The following is an 8,493-nucleotide window of genomic DNA, read 5'->3' on the forward strand; positions in this document are numbered from 1 at the left end:
ACAACTAGAGTTTTTTTAGGTTTTTTGTTTTTTCTTGTTGTTGAATAGGAGATGTTATCGTCGAACATAATAGGCCTTCTATGTATGTAGACGCGTGAACTAGTTGTTAGATGAGCAGTTCGATGAAATAATATGAAGAAAAATTCAAATTGTGTTATTTTTGTGTTATTGGTTATCCATTTAAAATGTGTTTGGTAAGATTTTTGACTTCGTTAATTGGCCAAAAACTCAACAAAATTTTTGAGTTCCGTCCAAAGTATTAACAAATAAATGAATTCGTTAATCTACATATATATATATATATATATGTATATATTATTTTTTTGTTGAATGAATTCGTTAATATTTGTCAACAATGCAAAGCTGCCTGGGAATATTTTACCGTCAGCGTTAAATTATAGAGTAATTTCAAAATAATTCCATTATTTCAATCTCATACTGGCAGAGACCCTGGTGAAGAAACAGAGATCGTCGGCCATGTTTGAAAGCTCAAAAAGTAATCAAAATAAACCTGAAATTAAGGATCTGTATATAGGAAGATGAAGCACACGATGTCTTCGATGGCCGGAGAGGTGATCGTAAAGCCGACGTTACACGACGGTAAATCTTTTGCCAAAACATATAAATAGAGCCTTAGGCTATCCTGTTTGGTTTTTGGGAAAGTGTGAGGAAAGTAAAAAATAATAATAATAAAAAATAGAAAGAAAAACAGGGAAAAAGTTTGATCTTTTTTTGTTTTCTATTTTTGATTCCACGGCTTTGTTGAAAAGGTGCTTTGTGGCTCCATGGGCTTCTGGTGGTGCGCCTGCGTCTTCGAGTTTTGGTCCTGTTATGAACCGCCAGTACGGTGCGTTCGGTGCTGTGACGCTTGACTAAGGGATGCTCATGATATGTCTCAGAAGCCAATCCAACTCCAGCCTTGAGGTTTTTTTTTTTTTTTTTTTTTTTTTTTTTCAATTTCTAAATTTATGAAATTTCAATTCTGGGTTTGTTGCTAAGAATTTTGTATGAGGAAAAGAAAAATGAAGAATTCATCACCTGACTAGTGTCTCAGTAGAAGTAAGATTCTTTAAAACTGTGAGAATTTTCATTTACAGTCCACCCGAGTAAAAATTAAAATCTACTTTTCACAGTGCAGAGAGTAGAAAATCAATGAACTTTGAGCTGAATTGGTAATAAGAAAACTCAAAAGGAATATAATTATTTGATAGTAATATATATATCTGTGAATTTGCTTGAGTTCATATAGAGAACTGTTTTAATTCCAAAATCATTTTCCACAACCGGTCTAATTTAATTTATCGTATTGGTTGCATAACTGTGATAGTTTTGGTAATTTTTGAGACATCATGATTGGTATATTGTCTTATAACTTTCAGTTGAATACTTTTAGCTACATTTTAACTGGAATATTTTCTCCAGGGATTGGTGAGTTCTGTTGAAATGGTAAAATTTGTAGCAATCAATGCCAGGCCAACCGTACTAGTTTATTTGCCTTTCACTTCCTCAAGCAGTGTCGAGGGCATCAATTGGCAGGGCCCTAAACTTACTATTGTAGAATACTACATGTAAAGATGTCCTTTTTTTTCTTTGCTAAAGCTATAAAATTACCATTTTTCAGTTATTCCCTTAACTTTTTCACTATTGAATGTTAAATATTTTGAGTTTCCATTGAATTAATCCCACGGCATGGTTCTTAATTCACAATATGATATATATGAAATACTTTCCTGTTGTGCAGGATGCTTGCAGATCCTTCCTTTTTATATAAGCTTCTCTTAGAGCAGGCTACTACAATTGGTTGCTCAGTTTGGTGGGAGTTTAAGAACAGGAAGTGTAGATATGTCTTCCTTTTATGACAAGGGATTGAAATTGTCTGGTTTTTGCATTGAAATGCTGAAGTAATTGATGGTTCCTTTACTATCGGATAAACCAAGAATGGGATCTGGCACTTGTTCATGTGCTCATTGTTGCAGCATGCGATGCTATTGTTGTTTGGTCGCCTGCTCCTTGTCGTTCACATGGTAACATGTTCCGGTTTGATTTGCAAAATACATTGCAGAAGCTCCCAAACAACATATTTGAAAGAAGCTATTCACTAAGGGAATTTGATTTACAAAAGAGATTGCACTCTTTCTTCTATAAGACTGCAGAGTTGTGTATGGCTGGGCTAACTGCTGGAGCAGTGCAAGGTTCTTTATCAAATTATCTAGCCAGTAAGGAGGGAAAATATGAAGCAAAAGAAAACCCACTTAAACTGTTTCTTTTGTAAAACTAAATAGTACTGATTAGAGTTTATCAATAAGAATGAAGAAACCATTGTGACTTCTCTCTGAAAGTTTAACTATCGAAGAATTTACCCTGCAGGCTTGAGAAGCATTGGTTTATGTACTTTAAGAAAAAAATTATTGAAGAACTATTCTATGATGGATGATAATTGAATAACTTTTTTGTTGTGCTGTGAGTATAATGTTTATATGTAATGTTTACATATTTCAAATATAACATTCTCTGGGGAATGTCATGAATTTGGAATAGATTTAGGGGTTTAAGAAGAGTTGTTATTTGAAAAAAACGTGTTGCCCTTGATTGTTGTTTTTAGCGAAATATTCGGCTTACCTACCATAATAAATTAAATTGGTCAAACTAATTTTGTTCTCTGCAATTGTTAACTTGTTTGGCAGGTTATCTGTGTCGATACCAAGCACAAGCACTAATGCACTTGGTTATGGTGGCTGTCCTAGGACTTTATGCTAACGTGAGATATCAGCTCTTATGTGGATATGACAGGGCAATGTCAAACCACGTTGATGTCATTAGAGGGTCGCTGTTTTTCAGCATAGCATTGAAGGTTTTCTCTATGAAACACTTATTGGCTGCTTATATTTGCTACATATGTGAGACATTTAAATTGGTTTCCCTCATTTTTTGGTGCGACTGCTAGGGGCCTTTTTTTTTAATTTATTTTTTTTCCACCTTCTTAATCTTTACTTTTTGGTCTTCTAAAGATATGTTATTCTTATGGTTTCATATGAATGATTATGCATTAGTTGTCTTAATTTTTCCTTGTCTCATATTGAGTATCTTCACTATCAATATGCTTGCCACTGGGATTTTTCCTTTTCTTTCTCTTTTTTCTTTTTTAAATAAATTTGAAAAGTAGGTGGGATAGTTATGATTTTACCTGAGGGAACCCATGCGCTTTCTAAAAAGGATTACTAATCCTTAACTTTTCAAGGAATCCTTCATCAGTGGTCAGTGCACTACTGGATTGATCTGGTTTCCATAGCTAGCACTATTGGAAGGGGTATGCCAATTTGGTAATTTCATTTTTGTTTATTTATTTATTTGTTTATCTGTTTAGTTTTTTGACTTTTCTTGTTAAAACTAATTGAGCAATTTACGTTTTGGTTAGAGGGAGATGGTATTTATTTTTTATTTTTTATTTTGGTTTTGTTTCATATACGGCTGCGTCTGAATTTGACTTGGGGAGTATTCGACTCTTGGTTTAGTGGAGTATACATCTTAAAAGGGTCGTATTCTTTTTAATTATTTTAAATTGTACGATATGTTAGAATCACCAGTACTAGATAGTACTTCATTTTATATTTTAATTGTGTAATTATAATATATTGCTTCAGATGTAAGATGTATTTAAAAATTGTTACTTTAAAAGAAATAAAAATGTATGCAGGGAATCATAAACAATGTTTAGATTTGTTGATGACGAACGAGCTTTTCGCAATTTTATTCGTTTTGATTGGTTTACTTCAATTGATGTATCAAGGAAAATGTCCCTCACCATCTGAAACTCATTATGAAAATTATGGTTTTGTTTCTTTATTTTTCTGTATCAATATTGCATCAAAGATATATTTACAACTACCTCATCCTCATAACCCAAATCAAGCTAGGATTACTCCTAAAATCAAGCTATTTTCTAGATCTTTTGACTGCTTGAATATGCTCATACTTATCCTCCTTTCTCCTCTTGGGTGGTTCATTTTTGCCTTGTGTGTTGCTTACTTTGTGAAGGTCATTTCCGAGTTCATATATCGTACACTTAAAAGAATTGCTATCACACGGTGTTATTTAGGTTCTCCAAATATGAAGCGCAGAATAGACAACCATCAACCCAGTTTGAATGGAGAACACAATAGGCCTCCTGTCTAGTGTGAACTTGCTGTTATATTAGCCGACCTGCAATCAAGAACACTTGCCAAGAAGTTTGATGAAATAATAGAACTTCTATAACTAGAGCTTTTAAGGTATTGATATTTAAAGGTATTTTGTTACCCCCCCTCTCCCTCTTTCTTTTTTTTTTTCTTTTTTCTTTTTGTTTTTTCCTAATCCTGATAGAGGTTCTTTAGTTTGTCTTGTTGTTGATTAGAAAATGTCATTGCTGACTTAAGTAAAGGCCTAGAAAATCTAGTAAAAACTCTACTGGGAGTAGAGGCTACTGCAATTTGATTCAATGTGTAAGGATATCATTAGAAAAAGTTTTTATGATATGTTTTGATGCTGAAAATTATATTGCTATACTTGATTTCTGTTGAAAGTTGGTCCTCTGGTTTTTGAACGAAAGTGACTCTGTTTCCTGAATTTATGCTTGCTGCCTTGCTCAGCTTGGTCTGTGTTGGTGATTTGCTAATAATTAGAAAAATTATTAATTCCATACATTGTAGTGTTATCGGTGTTCAAAAAAAGGATGCTCTCATAGGGAAGTGTGCTTCCGCTGCTTTTGATTTATAAACCTTGTAATGTTACTAGAGCTTTGGCTTAGGGGAATGGTTGTTTCAAATGGTTTCCAAAAATAATATTGCATTATAGATAAATAGAAAGTATTGCCTCATCTGAGAGAGAATTTCACACTTGTTTGAATTTTCGTTGGAGATATAGCGTTTACATTGTCACCATTATGATGTTTATAGAATATAATTTCAATAGTTTTAGTTGGGAGGAAAAAAAAAAAGTTTGGGATATCATTTGTAATCCTTTCTTAGAATATAATTTCAATAGTTTTAGTTGGGAGGGAAAAAAAAAAAAAGTTTGGGATATCATTTGTAATCCTTTCTTATATATTCAAAGGCAGCTTAGCAAATTATTTTGACATATTCATTTATATTTTTATTTGCTTATCAAGTATCAATTTTGAACTCGCTTATATAGTAGTATATTTGGCTGTAAATGATATTCAAAATTTTGTGTTGATTTGTGTTTATAATGGATTACTCTAAAGTATCTTTTTATTCTTGTAAATTTTGCTTGTGAGTTAATCATTGCTGGACCAATTTTGATAGAATAGTGACAAAGAAGGATAAATTTAATTTCGTGATTAGGCATGAAGGTTTTCTTCCAAACTTAAAAAGTGCATTGAAAATCTTATTACAAGAAGTAGCATGGTTAGGCAAGATTGTAGAAATATATATGGAGCTGGAAATAACTTTGGTAGGACAGAGTAAAGTAGCGAGAAGCGATAGATAATAAAATTTACTACAACTTAAAACTAGAAAAGCCAAAATGAATTTCTTAAATCTCAACCTTACATCTTTACCAGGCATTTGCAATGCCTTATATTATGAAATTCCCATAAGAAGTTGTCATCTTTTACAAGGACCTTTTATAGGGATGTTAGATGCTAATTTTGGTAACAGTCTCAATAAAAAGTTTTTGTAGTGCTAATTGGCTTTCATAACTGGTACTCGCACTTGGTGTAATCCTATATCTTTTCTATTTCATGTCTATCACCATGCGTTTATAATTTCTCATGTGTGTTCCTATTTTGTAGTGCTTTCTCCCGTAAACTATGCTTACTCATGAATATGAGCAGTGTCTCTGTAATATCTTCTCTCTCATAATATTAGTATTTCTAACCTACGCCGAAGACTGCTTATGTATTTTATAAACATAGTATTGTCTCAAGAAGGATATTTCCATTCTGTTTTTTGCATTTCAGTAGAGAATTGACCTGTACAAGGTGCATGGCGCTCTGAAGGGAAAGGCTGGTTCACGAATCCTTCCTCACAATTAGGGTGATATCAGTATCATGAAGGCTGGACCTGAAGCAAACAAGTTTGAAGAGTCTATTACTAACCTCTTTGGTGAAGATGCAAATGAAGATGCTTGACTTTCATGTTAGAACTTCTAAGACTAGGTGTTGCATCTGACTCGTTGAGACTGCCATAAATTCATATACATTTTTAAAGCGCGATTTTTGGGAGTTGCTCTCACAGCAGGTGCTTCAACGAATGTGTATAACGGGGCAGAGTGGAATGTAGGAATTTGTGAATAGAAATTATAAATATTATTTATTTATTTGGTTGTCACTACAACAGGACAGTTGCTTTTGCTTTTGGGAAAGTGAGACATTCTTGTGTTATAAGTGTTGAAAAATGTAAAGCGAGAGAATGCAAAAACAGGGGGGGGGGGGGGGGGGGGGGGGTGCTGGTTGGTGGTGGGGGATGCAGTATAGCGTGTACCGCTACTATCATATCATATGCAGTGTTGCCCTGGCTTTTGACTTATAAACATTATAATGTTACTAGAGCTTTGGGGTTGAGGACTGTTTGTTTCAAATGGCTTCCAAAAGTGCTTACCTGAGGGAGAATTTCATACTTATTTTATTTGAATTTGAGTTTGATAGGGTTTATATTGTCATCTTTATTATGTTTGTAGAATTGAATGTCAATGGTTTTATTTGAAAATATTTTTGAGTTCACTTGGGAGATCGTTTTTGGATCCTCTGTTATATATTCAAAGGTTTTAAATGCGTAATGATCTTTTCACATATTCATTTATATGTATTTGCTAATTAAGCATTGATTTTGAACTTGTTAATTTACTAGGATATTTAGCAGACAATGATATTCAAAGGTTTGTCTTAATCTGAGTTCATAGGAGTTACTCTAGGGTATTTTCTTGCTCACGTATATTTTGCTTATCAGTTATTGCTGGACCTACTTAGGTACTGTGACAAAGAAGGATAATTTGAATCTCTCTATTAATAGGCATGAATCCCTTCTTCCAACCTTAGAAAGTGCATTAGAAAGTCATACTACAAAGAAATAGCATGATTAGATTTGATTGTAGGTAAAGATATGGAGCTACAGTGCAAATGTGCAACCCCCAGGTCAGAGTGGAGTATGTATAATAAATAAAGGCATGTTCGTTTCTCTTGTTACCTCCACCCTCTCTAGTTTGGACTTAATATATATATATATATATATGCTGTCTAATAGTTGAATACAATAAATTTGCCAAGTTAATAATTATTTTCTTTTTACCAAATTTTAGATGCCATTTTATTTAGTGTTAAATTTTCCTCGAGGTATGAGATAAATATAAACATTCACAGTGCAACACCCAATTTGGTTTGAAGTATAGTAGCTAGATAAGGGTGTGTTTCTTTGTCTTTGTTGCGTTTTTTTTTTTTTTTTTTTTCAGCTTAATTGTTTGTCTTGTTACCTCCTACCCCGCTCCTTTGGACTTGATATATAAGCTGTTTAACAATGGAATACAATAAACTGTTTAATAATTATTTTTTTTTAACCGAATTTTAGATACTAATGAATAACGTGATAGTGTTAGTGTACCTACCCAACAATGTACGGAGAGATCTAATAAATAAATAAATAAATAGCCCAATGTATGGAAGCAGAAATCCAAAAATAAAAAAAATAAAAATTTGTAGACTGTATATAGAGAGACACATCCACAAGTCCATGTGATGTGCCTCGTTTATGAGAGAAAATAAAAAATGTAATCCAAAAATTCCATTAAATGTTTTGGACGGAGAAGAAAGATACAAGCAGCAAGGGAAAAGAAAATAATAAATAAATAAATGGTTTTCATTGGACGTAAAAAGAATAAATAAATACTTACCAGGGAGATTTCTGCCTTTTTTGTTTTTTTTTTTTTTTTGGGGGTAATCAGAGCTCTTGAAAAGGACTTTGTTTGGTCTTCAAATCACGGCATTCTTGATTCCTTTTGCTCCGGCCCATTAAAGCCCTTTGTTCTCCGACCCATTAACGCATTGTCATGCCTTCAGCAAAGGAAGGAATGATTTTATGTCCCCAAAAAAAAAAAAAAAAAAAAAAAAGCAAGCAATGGTTTTCTTTTTGCAATGGTGCCCTTCAATTTTATTATTATGATATATTTTGTATTTTTTACAAGTCAATTTTGACTTTGATACTCGTTTTGTATTAAAATGAACAAGTTGTCAAAAAAAAAAAAAAAAAATTGAAAGGGAAGTTTTTGAAAAAATTGAAAATGCAATGGTAGACGTACAAAAGTTTTGAACTATAATTAGTTCGAAAGAAAATTAAAAAAGAAAAAAGAAAAATCAATTTGATCATCATTTTAATTTATGTATAAAGGACAATTGAATTGAGATATTAACAACACTAATATTATAGCTCCTTGTTACAATTGCAGCTTTTTTTTTTCTTTTTTTTTTTTTGTTTTTTGTTTTTTGGGTGAAATACAATAATGCCA

The 8,493-nt window shown here is 32.6% G+C and overlaps 1 protein-coding gene and 1 long non-coding RNA gene across 3 annotated transcripts in view; both read left to right on the forward strand.

The window, feature by feature from the left end:
• The window catches only part of LOC132799058 (beta-amyrin 28-monooxygenase-like), a 57,495-nt gene extending 50,303 nt beyond the window's left edge, over nucleotides 1-7,192 (forward strand). The window contains exon 4 of the mRNA XM_060813298.1: nucleotides 7,135-7,192. The gene's annotated coding sequence lies outside the window, so the exon portion shown is untranslated. The remainder of the gene's footprint in view (nucleotides 1-7,134) is intronic.
• On the forward strand, nucleotides 356-6,413 carry LOC125418412 (uncharacterized). Of its 2 annotated transcripts, XR_007237414.2 has the most exons (6): nucleotides 356-600; nucleotides 771-924; nucleotides 1,423-1,568; nucleotides 1,742-2,851; nucleotides 4,097-4,268; nucleotides 5,960-6,413. It is a non-coding gene; the product is annotated as an uncharacterized LOC125418412 (long non-coding RNA). The 2 variants fall into 2 exon arrangements; XR_009635246.1 differs by lacking the exon at nucleotides 356-600 and having other exon boundaries at nucleotides 608-924.
• Nucleotides 7,193-8,493: the final 1,301 nt, after the last annotated feature.

The sequence above is a fragment of the Ziziphus jujuba genome, chromosome 12, assembly GCF_031755915.1.
Source record: "Ziziphus jujuba cultivar Dongzao chromosome 12, ASM3175591v1".
In the NCBI taxonomy this organism is placed as follows: domain Eukaryota; kingdom Viridiplantae; phylum Streptophyta; class Magnoliopsida; order Rosales; family Rhamnaceae; genus Ziziphus; species Ziziphus jujuba.